We start from the raw sequence: 12228 nt of genomic DNA, 5'->3' as shown, positions 1-12228 counted from the left end.
CTTTTTGCTAAACCGTAAAACCCTTAGCCATAAATCCATAGTTGAGAGATAGGAGAGAGAATACCTCAATAACTTAAACCCTTAGGTTCTTTCACAATGTAGGAGAGAGAGAAACTTTTCTTAAGAGAAAAATTCTAAGAGAAACTTTTCTTAAGAAAGAGAGAAATTCTAAGTGGGATATGAGAGAGAAATATGGAATTAGGTACAAGAGATAAAGTGTACAGATTTTTGGGTAGAGACAATCCCTTTTTATAGGCTTTGAACAATATTAGGGTTTCTTAGGTTTTTCCTTGGCTTGCCTCTTCTTGTGAGATTAAACATGGACTGTCAATCAAGGGTGACTTGTGAGATGAGAAATCTAAGCCATCCATTCCTTAAATAAGCTATCAACATTATGGAAGGTGTATAAACCTTTATCCCTCTTTCTTAAACCATTTTCCTATTAATAGAAAATAAGTTAAATTAATTTTAATTATGCATTTTATAAAATAGCACATCTCAAAATTTATCAAAGATATATCAAGTCAATATCTACTTCCATATTAGGTCAATATATGGTCAATATATACTCAATTTATAATTTGAGCACATGCCACAATTTACAGTTACCAAAACATAAGGTCACATGGACCACAAAACAAACTTTTCATAAAATAGAAAGTAGTAAGAGGTAGGGCATGCCAACCATGGCATAATCAAAAGGTTCATAAAAATTTCAAATAATAATTCTAAAATAATTATTATCATAAAAAAAATATAATTAAATTAATTTGATGGAAAATTGATCCATATGGTTTAGGAATTGAATCAACAATCATAGGGCACTCCATCTTAACCTGTAGACTACGGGCCACACTTGCTTTATCAAACAGACCCAGTATTTTCCATGACCCATAGTCCAAGCAGAGACTCATTAGTGGGTCACCAAAGTCTGGTCGATGAGCCAAGAGGTCGCAATCCCAGTCAGTGGATTATATATGTCCTCCCTTAGAGACGAGTCAAGATCACCAAGATCTGATGCGACGACAGCTCTATGGCGCATAGGGGGATTTCTCGCACATGCATACACTTCATCCAAAAATGCGGATTTCTGGCTTTCCGAATGATCATCGATATGCATGTCGTGTGATGACACATGGATGAGGTTTTGACCCTCATCTTTGTAGGCCACCATCAAACACAAGGGTTATACAGTCCCTTGGCTCATTCGGGCATATTCTCCGACATCATCAGGGGCTAACCCACGAACCCTCCTCGGTTTATTTTTCATGCCTAGGTAATATGAGTTTTTCCCATTCAACTGGCCTAGATCGTTAAGCATAGTCTGGTATCTGCAAACATCGTTTCTATGGTATGGTCCATGAAGGACCACACTCCCACTGAGTTCATATTCTATTATATCATTTCATTTTACAAGCATTTATAAGGCTTTTAAAGGCCACATAAACCCAACATCTCCCACTTGACTTTTGAAGGCCTTACAATATCTCTTTCTCACTTTCTCTCGTCCCCATCTCTCTCTCCCAATTACCGTATCTCTCTCAATACATTAAACATGACTTTCACCATCAATCCTTTTAAACAAAGATTTATAGATGCAACACTTTTTTCTCTTTGCTGCTTAGATCATATCCCCAAAACGATAGTAACTCATCTTTCACATCGCATTGTGAATCATGGACCTGTTGTCGCATAAGGTCATCACATACCCTCATCACATGGGGTCGTATGTTTGTAGGCTCAAAAGAGTTATTCAAATAACCTGCTCCCTTTTGTAGCCATACAACCAGTACCACACATCTGGGTTCCATGGGTGAACAACATTATAGTCTGTTGTTCTATCTGGCCTGTCAAATACTAGTAGGTGCTCCCATTAAAATATTTAGTTTACCTAGATCTCAATCTTTCTCAATCTCACCTCATTCCTTAGATGATAGAAACATAGTTTCATATGCTTGGAGTTCTTATGGAATCGTGGTTCCTTTGACATGCATATCGCCGCCGTGTTGTCACAGAAAATCCTTACTGCCTCACAACGTACGGGGTCAAAGTCAAGTCGATTAATAAATTTTTTAATCGATACGACCTCCTTAGCCACCAAATAGCACGCCACGTACTCTGCCTCCATAATGGATAATTGCACCACATCTTGTTTATTTGAGTTTCAAGAATTTGTATCTTTTCCAAGCATGAACACATATCCAGATCTAGACTTTACATCATCTGGATTCGTGAGATAACTTGCACCTGTATATCTGAATAACCAAGCAGTTAAAAGAAATATGAGACTGTAGCAGCTCCCACTCAATTATTGCACAAACAACATATACATTATTCTCATCATTCTTATGCATATAACATGAGGTAGCATGACAAGTCTTATGCAATATGTAATTCAATACCCGTTGGTTTCACAATATGCGAAACCTTCAGGAACCACAAAGGTTCAACCACACTAGTCATCTTGATAGTAAATCCATACAAACCAAGTTATCTAATCAACACAACATGTGTCAAGGAAGCCTAACATGATGGCCTTCCTTCAACATTCCCTATGGTTCAAGGTCTTAGGTAATCGAGGATTTTAAATAATTAGAAACATTAGTCAAGACACATGGGTATTTAAAAATTAGTGCATGACAGTTTTTCTTCAATTTTATAAATACCTTCATGACACAATGTTTTTCTCTTTAATAAAAAATATTAACTTGATATATATATATATATATATATATATATATATATATATATATATATATATGCATTCACAAGCAATAGTTATATAATAGTATAACAGTATAAAATGATTTTCATAAAGACTTAGTGGACCTGGCAAGACAATGTGGTTTTCTCAAAACCATATTTATAGACTTAGGTTTTTCTCAAATCATCCAATTTTAATTTTAAATACATGCTTAGCCTTCATAAATCATTTTACCATATTCACTTTTAATTTCTTACCAAGTCAAGTTCATGGGCACAAAAACAAGTCATAAATGTCATCTTATAATTTGATCTAAAATAAAGCATGACTAAAAGATGTTTATTAAAGCGTTGGCAAATATGGAGACTTTATCAAGAGATTATCATCACATGCAACATATCATATTATAGATATTATTGGGAGGATGATCACTAAGACCGAGTTCCATCATATCACTTCCTTCGTGCTTACATATTTGAATGAGCCACACCCATCTCTCGTGTTTCATAGTTAGACTTAAAGCCCCTTATCAAACCACATCTCCATGTGTATCACTACCTTAAGTAGTTCATACTCAAGTACAATAAGGCAAAAAAAAAAAAACACAAGTTCTTCAAAACCGGCTCTTTCAAATTTGTTAGCACTTATCACTTAATGTACATGCACTCCATACATATTCATAAAATAATTAGCCAAAATCCAACCAAAACATATAAAATAAAAAGATATTGAATCATCTTTCCCTATATGATATTACCATGTAATGTGAGATAGATTTCATACCTCAAAACCATGTGATGTGGTACTTGGGTTTTTTTTATTCATGACTTTTATTTGTTTAATAAGCTTTTGTGATCTTGGAAGAGCACACATCTGATGGAGAATATATTGGTCATCAGTTTCACAAGTCATGAAATGTCCATCTTTTTGGCACTTTGGATTCTCCTTGTCTCACACCGTGAAGAAATAATCTTCTTCATCTCATGATTTCAAATATCACAATTTCGATTCTCTCATTGATCTTTAGTGTTTCTATGCTACCACCAAGTCTCTTTATATATATCCCTTCATTTCGATAAAACCAAGATGCTTTTATAGGTATTGTGTTTCTTCTTCTTTATGCTATTATCAAATCAAATATTCTTCATATAGAGTATCTTAACTTGCCAACTTTGTATTACATCTCTCTGAAGTTGTACTATAATAAACATACTCATGGCATACTATAAAACCTTTTAAAATGAGCTTTAAAAGGGTCTCCATAATTAGGAATCCAAAGATGTGCCTTAACGTGACACATCTTTTAATTTACTGTAGCATAGAACATGAGCATCCCACAATAAAAATATGATATCGCTCAACTTATAAAGAGTTTCTCTCTGAATCCTTTTGAGTACTGAAATAGACTAAAAAAATATAAAATAATGCTTAATTCCATCCCTAAATTACACTATTTAGTGAGTTTACTTTTTATTGACTTTTACATCATAATGCAATTTTTTCAACAGAAAATCAAGTTGAGCATCTCTCAATAAAAAATTATTTCTCTCAAGCCTTGGAGAATTTCTTCCTAAAATCTATTGTATTAGAGAGGGTCGAGAATGATACCAAGCTAGGCCGGATGGCCCGGGACTCCCGAGCCTTCTAGGGCTCGCCCTTATCAGAACCGGTCATCTTTTGTCTCTTTGATTTGAATGTTAGCTTGCGAGTCTCTGGTTGAAGAAGGGAAGTTGCGCCCTGGAAAATAGTTTAGAACTAGGGTTCTCAAGCTTAGGTTTGATAGGTTTTTTTTCTCAGAGTTTTTCTCTCAGATCTCTATCCCCTATAGCACTCTAGGGTTTTTCATCTCTATCCCAGGTTTCAATCTCTCTCCTAGGGTTTCTACCTCTCAACACCCCCCTCATTTCTCTCTCTATCCCCCTCTAAATAGTCCCGAAAAGATGCTAAAAAGGGGGCCAAAATTGTTGGAAAGGATATCCTCCCTCAACAAACAAATCCCCCCAAGTCAAAGATATCATTTTGGGGAGGCGGATTTGGGCGGCACGATGCGTGCCGCCTAAGTAAAATGGCAAAAATTGATTTGGACTGGGCGGCATGGCTCATGTCGCCTGGGTGGCATGCTCCAAGTCGCACAAACAAAAAATTCTCCAAATCAAAAATTTTCTTTTCAGTGCTTTCCTCAACCTCTTGTGAAGCTACCAGAAAACATTTGGGTCAAAATAGATTTTGTTTGCTATGTTTAATGATTTTTTTGGTAAAACAGGGTGTTTACAGAAATCTGGGTCAAAACAGGGTTTCTGTAGGGTTCCGGGCAGGTAGACTGGTTCCGGGTCACAAGATAGGTTGTGTGAATTATGAATTTGGGTTTCCTAGGTTAAGTATAATCCTAAAGGTTTAAGAAATCATAGAATTTGTCAGATTTAAAATGGGGTGTCTATACCACTATATCATTTCATTTTACAAGTACTTATAAGGCCTTTAAAGGCTACATAAACCCATCACTTTCCCATCCCAAAGCAGTCGTAACCCATCTTTCACATCGCATCGCGAATCATAGACCTGTTGTCGCAGAAGACCATCATGTACCCTCATCACATGGGCTCGTATGTTCATGGGCTCAAAATAGTTATTCAAATAAGCTGCGCTCCCTTTTGTAGCCATACAACCAACACCACACATCTGGGTTCCATGGGTGAACAACATTATAGTCTGCTGTTCCATTTGGCCTCAAATACTAACAGGTGCTCCCACTGAAATATTTAGTTTACTTGGATCTCAATCTTTCTCAATCTCACCTCATTCCTCAGGTGATGGAAATATGGTTTCATATGCTTGGAGTTCTTATAGAATCGTGACTTCTTTGACATGCATATCGCCGCCATGTTGTCATAGAAAATCCTTACTGCCTCACGACGCACGGGGTTCAAGTCAAGTCGATTAAAATTTTTTTTAATCTATATGGCCTCCTTGGCCGCCAAACAACAAGCAACGTACTCTGCCTCTACAGTGGATAATTCCACCATATCGTGTTTATTTGATTTTAAAGAATCTGTATCCCTTCCAAGCATGAACACATATCTAGATGTACACTTTGCATCATCTGGATTCGTGAGATAGCTTGCACCTATATATCTGAATATTCAAGTAGCTACAAGAAACATGAGACTGTAGCAGCTCCCACTCTTAGGTAATCGAGGAGTTTAAATAATTAAAAACATGGGTCAAGGCACATGGGTATTTAAAAACTTGTGGATGACAGTTTTTCTCCAATTTTATAGATACCTTCAAGACACAATGTTTTTATCTTTAATAAAAAATATTGACTTGGTATATGTATATGCATTCACAAGCAATAGTTATATAATAGTATAACAGTATAAAATGATTTTCATAAAGACTTAGTGGACCTGGCAGGACTATGTGGTTTTCTCAAAACCATATTCCTAGACTAAGGTATTTCTCAAATCATCCAATTTTAATTTTAAATACATGCTTAGCCTTCATAAATCATTTTACCATATTCACTTTTAATTTCCTACCAAGTTAAGTTCATGCTACAAAATCAAATCATAAATATCATCTTATTATTTTATCTAAAATAAAGCATGACTAAGGAATGACTATTAAAGCCTTGACAAAATATTTTTTTTTTGGCAAATATGGAGACTTTATCAAGAGATTATCATTACATGCAACACATCATATTATAGACATTATTGAGAGGATGGTTACTAAGACCGAATTCCATCAGAACACTCCATTCGTTCTTACATTTTTGAATGAGCCACACCAGTCTCTCGTGTTTCATACTTAGGCTTAAAGCTCTCGATCAAACCATATCTACATGTGTATCACTACCTTAAGTAGACTCAAGCACAAGGAGGCAAAAAAAAAAAAAAATATAGGGTCTTCAAAACCGACTCTTTAAAATTTGTTAGTACTTATCACTTAATGTACATACACTCCATATATATTCATAAAACAATTAGCCAAAATCTAACCAAAACATATAAAATAAAAAGATATTGAATCATCTTTCCCTATATGATATTACCATGTAATATGAGATAGATTCCATACCTTAAAACCATGTGGTGTGATACTTGGGCTTTCTTGATTCATGGCTTTTATTTGTTTAACAAGCTTTTGTGATCTTGAAAGAGCATACATCTGATGAAGAATATATTGATAATTCGTTTCACAAGTTATGAAATGTCCATCTTTTTAGCACTTGGATTCTCCTTGTCTCATACCATGAAGAAATAATCTTCTTCATCTCATGATTTCAAATATCACAATTTCGATTATCCATTGATCTTTAGCGTTTCTATGCTACCACCAAGTATTTCTATATATATCTATTCATTTCGAAGAAACCAATATGCTTTTATAGGTATTGTGGTTCTTCTTCTTTATGTTATTCTCAAATCGACCATTCTTCATATAGAGTGTCTTATTTTGCCAACTCTGTATTACATCTATCTAAAGTGATACTATAATAAACCATACTCATGACACACTATAAAACCTTTTAAAATGAGCCTTAGAAAGGTCTCTATAATTAAGAATCCAAATATGTGCCTTAACATGTCACATCTTTTAATTTACTGCAGCATAGAACATGAGTATCCCACAATAAAAATATGATATCTCTCAATTTATAAAGAATTTCTCTCTGAATCCTTTTGAGTACTGAATTAGAATAAAAATAAATAAAATAGTGCTCAGTTTCATCCTTAAATTACACCATTTAGTGAATTTACCTTTTAGTGACTTTTACATCATAATGTAATTTTTTTAGCAGAAAATCAGGTTGAGCATCTTTCAATAAAAAATTGTTTCTCTGAAGCCTTAGAGAATTTCTTCCTTAAATCTCTTGTTTTGAAAAACTAAACTCAAAACCAAATCATAACATCATGGTGTGATCCCAAATAATACAATTCTTCAGAGAAATAAATAAGGTGACATACACATCACAAAATAAATCATATTACAGAATTTCAGGATGAACATTGTCTAATAAAAATATATTTTTTTCTTTACCCTCAAGGAGTTTTCCTTTGAAATAAATTTTGTTTAAAAGTAGACACATAATGGTAGCACATATATTTCTAGAAGCCTCATATCACTCTATTAAATAGGTTTGATAAGTATCACTATTCATGGCTCAATGAAGAACATACCAATTGCAGAAAATTCTGGATGACCTCTCTTCAATCCAGTATTTTTATTCCTCTTTTCCCGTAGATATTTCTTTTTCAAATAAATTTTATTAGAAACTAGACTCATAATGGAAGTATAAAAATTTAGTGTGGACCATAAAACATTCTGTTAAGTATAAAAATAAAATCATGATTTTTAAGTTATGGAAATAGTTTTCATTGTAGAAAATAACACTTGCGCATCATTCAATAAATTGATCATATCTTTTAAATCACAAGGACTTTCTTGAAGAAACTTTTTTGTTTGAAAGTAGACTCAATTTTATAAGTCATAGTCCAATTTCAGCTAGAAATAAAATCATATGTTTAGTGAGAAAAATCACGGAGCTTAATGAACAGTTCCTAGATTTTGCAGGGTTGGAACTGACACCCTTCATTGTTGAGTTCATAACTCTCAATTTCCATAAGATTTCCCACTGAAATTTGCAGGTAGATCCTACTATTAAAGACACAAATATCACTGAAGAATGTAATAGAAAAATGCCTCATTATCTTCTTCATGTAACTACTCCAAAGTAGCCCAAAATACTCATTATGCAGAGTGTCTTTTGGGTGTTGGAATATTTCAATAATTATTAACCGTGGGTGTATTTCTTGACCACAAAGGTCAATAATTTTCCTATATCTCATTCCCAAGCTTGATATAAACTCAATAAAAAAAAAGACAACTAATGACATCAAGTATCAATAGCTCTGATACCAATAAAAGGAAGTCATATGTGATCTTTTATAGGAGAGTTATATATATATATATATATATATATATATATATATATATATATATATATATGTATGTATGTATGTATGTATGTATGTATGTATGTATGTATGTATGTATGTATGTATGTATGTATGTATGTATGTATGTATATTTATTATTATTATTATTTTATATCACCCCTTGTTTTTTCTTTTGGAAAAAGATCACTTACAGGTGGTCTTATTACAACAACATATATTTCAAAATAAAATCAATATGACAATAAAACCAAGATTTTAAAACTTGATGCCATTAAAATAACTATGCACTATGCTTGAAAATAAGATTGCAAGAAATAAAAGAGAAGTGTGACGCAAATTACCTCAACTAGGCTTATTACAGCCCACACCAAGTCACCACCATCCGATTGCGGGGAATCTACTTCAATTTAAAATCGGGAAATTTAAGCCAAGCCACACCAATAGAATATGAAGCCCTTTGATCACAAACTCAAACCCTAGGTAAATTCCCTTAACAAACTAGTTTGAGAGAGATGAATTCTCTTTTTGCTAAACCCTAAAACCCTTAACCATAAATCCATAGTTGAGAGATATGAGAGAGAATAACTCAATAACCTAAACCCTCAGGGTTTTTCATAATGTAGGAGAGAGATAAACTTTTCTTAAGAGAGAGAGATAAATTCTAAGTGGGATATGAGAGAGAAATATGGAATTAGGTACAAAAGATAAGGTGTACATATTTGTGGGTAGAGACAATCCATCTTTATAGGCTTTGAACATGATTAGGGTTTCTTAGGGTTTTCCTTAGCTTGTCTCTTCTTGTGAGATTAAACATGGACCATCGATCAAGGGTGACTTGTGAGATGAGAGATCTGAGCCATCCATCCCAGCAATGGGCTATCAACATTATGGAATGTGCATAAACCCTTATCCTCATTTCCTAAACCATTTTTCCATCAATAGAAAATAAGTTAAATTAATTTTAATTTAACTATTGTGCATTCCATAAAATAGCACATCTGTACACATATTTTCCATAAAATTTATCAAAGATATATCAAGTCAATATCTAATTCCATATTAAATCAATATATGATCAATGCATACTCAATCCATAATTTGACCACATGTCACAATTTAAAGTTATCAAAACATAAGGTCACATGGATGGCAAAACAAAACATTCCATAAAATAGAAAGTAGTAAGAGGTGAGGCGTGCGACCCATGGGTGGCACATGTGGGCCCCCACCTTTTAAAAACATGATGGGCCCATGTACACAATGGACCCCCATGATTTTTTCTTATGTATTTAAAATTAACAAAATAATTTTTAGTGAATATTAAAATATTGTAAAATTAATATCTTTAATTTTATAAATAAAAAAATTATAAATAAAATATCTAAAAGTTCATAAAAATTAAAGTAAAAATTCTAAAATAATTATTATCATAAAACAAATACAATTAAATTAATTTGATGTAAAATGGATCCATATGGTTTAGGAATTGAATCAATAATCATAGGGCGCTCCACCTTCAACTGTAGACTACAGAACACACTTGCTTTGTCAGACCGACCAAATATTTCCTATGACTCACAGTCCAAGCAGGGGCTTATTAGTGGGTCATCAAAGTTTGACCAATGAGCCAAGGAGTCGCAATCCAAGTCTATGGATTACAGGTCATCTCCTAAAGACGAGTCCAGATCACCAAGACCTGATACGACCACAACTCTATGATACATCGGGGATCTTTTGCACATGCATACGCTTCACCCTAAAAGGTGGATTTCTGGCTTTCCTGAACGATCTATCGATACACATGCCGTATGATGGCACATGGATGAGGTTTTGACCTCGTCTCTGTAGGCCACCATCACACACAAGGGTCACACGGTCCCTCAGCTCACTCATCCGGCCATGTTCTCCAACCTCATCAAGGGCTAACCCATGAACCCTCATCGGTTTGTTCTTCATGCCCAGGTAAAATGGGTTTTTCCAACCGACTGGCCTATATCGTCAAACACAGTCCGGTATCTGCAAACATCATTTACATGATATGGTCCACGAGGGACAACACTCCCACTGAGTTCATGTTCATCTAAATCATTTCATTTTACAGACACTCATAAGGCCTTTAAAGGCCACATATATCCAACAATTTTTAGGAACAAGAAGTCATTGAAGATCTTCAGTGTTTGTGCCAAATGAGGTCTTTCTCAAGTCTTACCTGATTCCCAACAAATAGCTACTTAGAGAGAGAGTTTTGCATACAAGAAAGACTAATTGGTGCACACACTTTAGGGGTGGAATTTGGCGTTGGACGTGTTCTTTTTATTATCTTAGGAAAAAAGATCTTTTGACGTAGTGATTTTTTTGTTTTCACATTTTGTATGTATTTTTATTTTCATTGTTTCCATTGGTAAGTGGTGCATTTAATCATTGATGATATTCTTATTCTATTTAAAGTCTTGAAAGAGTTAAACTTTTTGTATAGAATATACTAGAAGTTTTCTTCTTCTTTTGGATAAAGAGGAATTTTTTTTTAAGAAGACAAGATCATCATTTGATTCACGTTATAAACAATTCCCATAAAGGAAACAAGAAAATAGGAAAGAAATCCTTTGAAATCTTGAAACATAAGATTTATTTGTCCCTCAAATGGATGGTACAGAGTCCGTTTAAGGAGATAAAAAGTACATGACTTGAGTCCTCGGTCTTTTATGCTGGTAATTTAGGGACAATATGGTCAATTCGCTGGGGTAAAATAGAAAGTGATTTGTAGCGTTCTGTCTAAATAGTGATGCTTTGTTTAGCTTCTATGTAATTTTAGGATTAAATTTTTATATTTAATAAATGCTTTAAGAGATTGTAGGTTGCTGTTGGGTTTCTAATGTATAGGGGACTTGGTTGGTAGTATTTTAGGTTTGGGTTCATTTCTTGGTTCTTAAGTTATGGATTTATGGTTTTATTTTCTTATAAATAGAGTCTAATGGATCCTTGTACACTGAGTTATCATTTATGTGTTAGAACATTTGGGCTCTTGAGCTTTTGAGCTTCTTTCATGGTGGTTGTGGTCTCGTCCTTGTGTGTCTTTTACGCTACCTGGTTCTTGATGTATCAAAGTGGTAGTAGATCAGGCTCGATTGCATAGGATTAGAGATCTAGTAGCCTTACGGGATCCTCAAGGCCCCAATTGTTGCACGGTTGATGGCAGACTTGTTTCAAGAAGTGGACCAGCTGATGGATCCTATGGCTTATTAAGCTACAAATCTGATACATGTTATTTGCATCAACTACTCCCCAAGTTGGGGACATTTTTTAGAAACTCTGAAAGATTAACTCATTTGACAGTGTTTATTTGGAGTTTTGAGTTTGATTTGCCTCTATCCTTATAAAGTGAGTGAATATAGTTTAGATGAAAGATGAACCCAAATCCAGGGACAACTCGCATAAATTTGTTGAAGATCAAGCACCATTAACATCCATTTTAAGGATGTTGGGGCAGCAAAGGTTTGACGAAGAAGAATGATGATTCTTCGCACTTATCAAAGGTTAATTCTAGAAGCAAATTCTACAAAA

The sequence above is a fragment of the Amborella trichopoda genome, chromosome 1, assembly GCF_054954075.1.
Source record: "Amborella trichopoda isolate Santa Cruz 75 chromosome 1, AtrichopodaSantaCruz75HAP2 v2.0, whole genome shotgun sequence".
In the NCBI taxonomy this organism is placed as follows: Eukaryota; Viridiplantae; Streptophyta; class Magnoliopsida; order Amborellales; family Amborellaceae; genus Amborella; species Amborella trichopoda.
Note: the sequence above shows the minus strand (reverse complement) of the source record.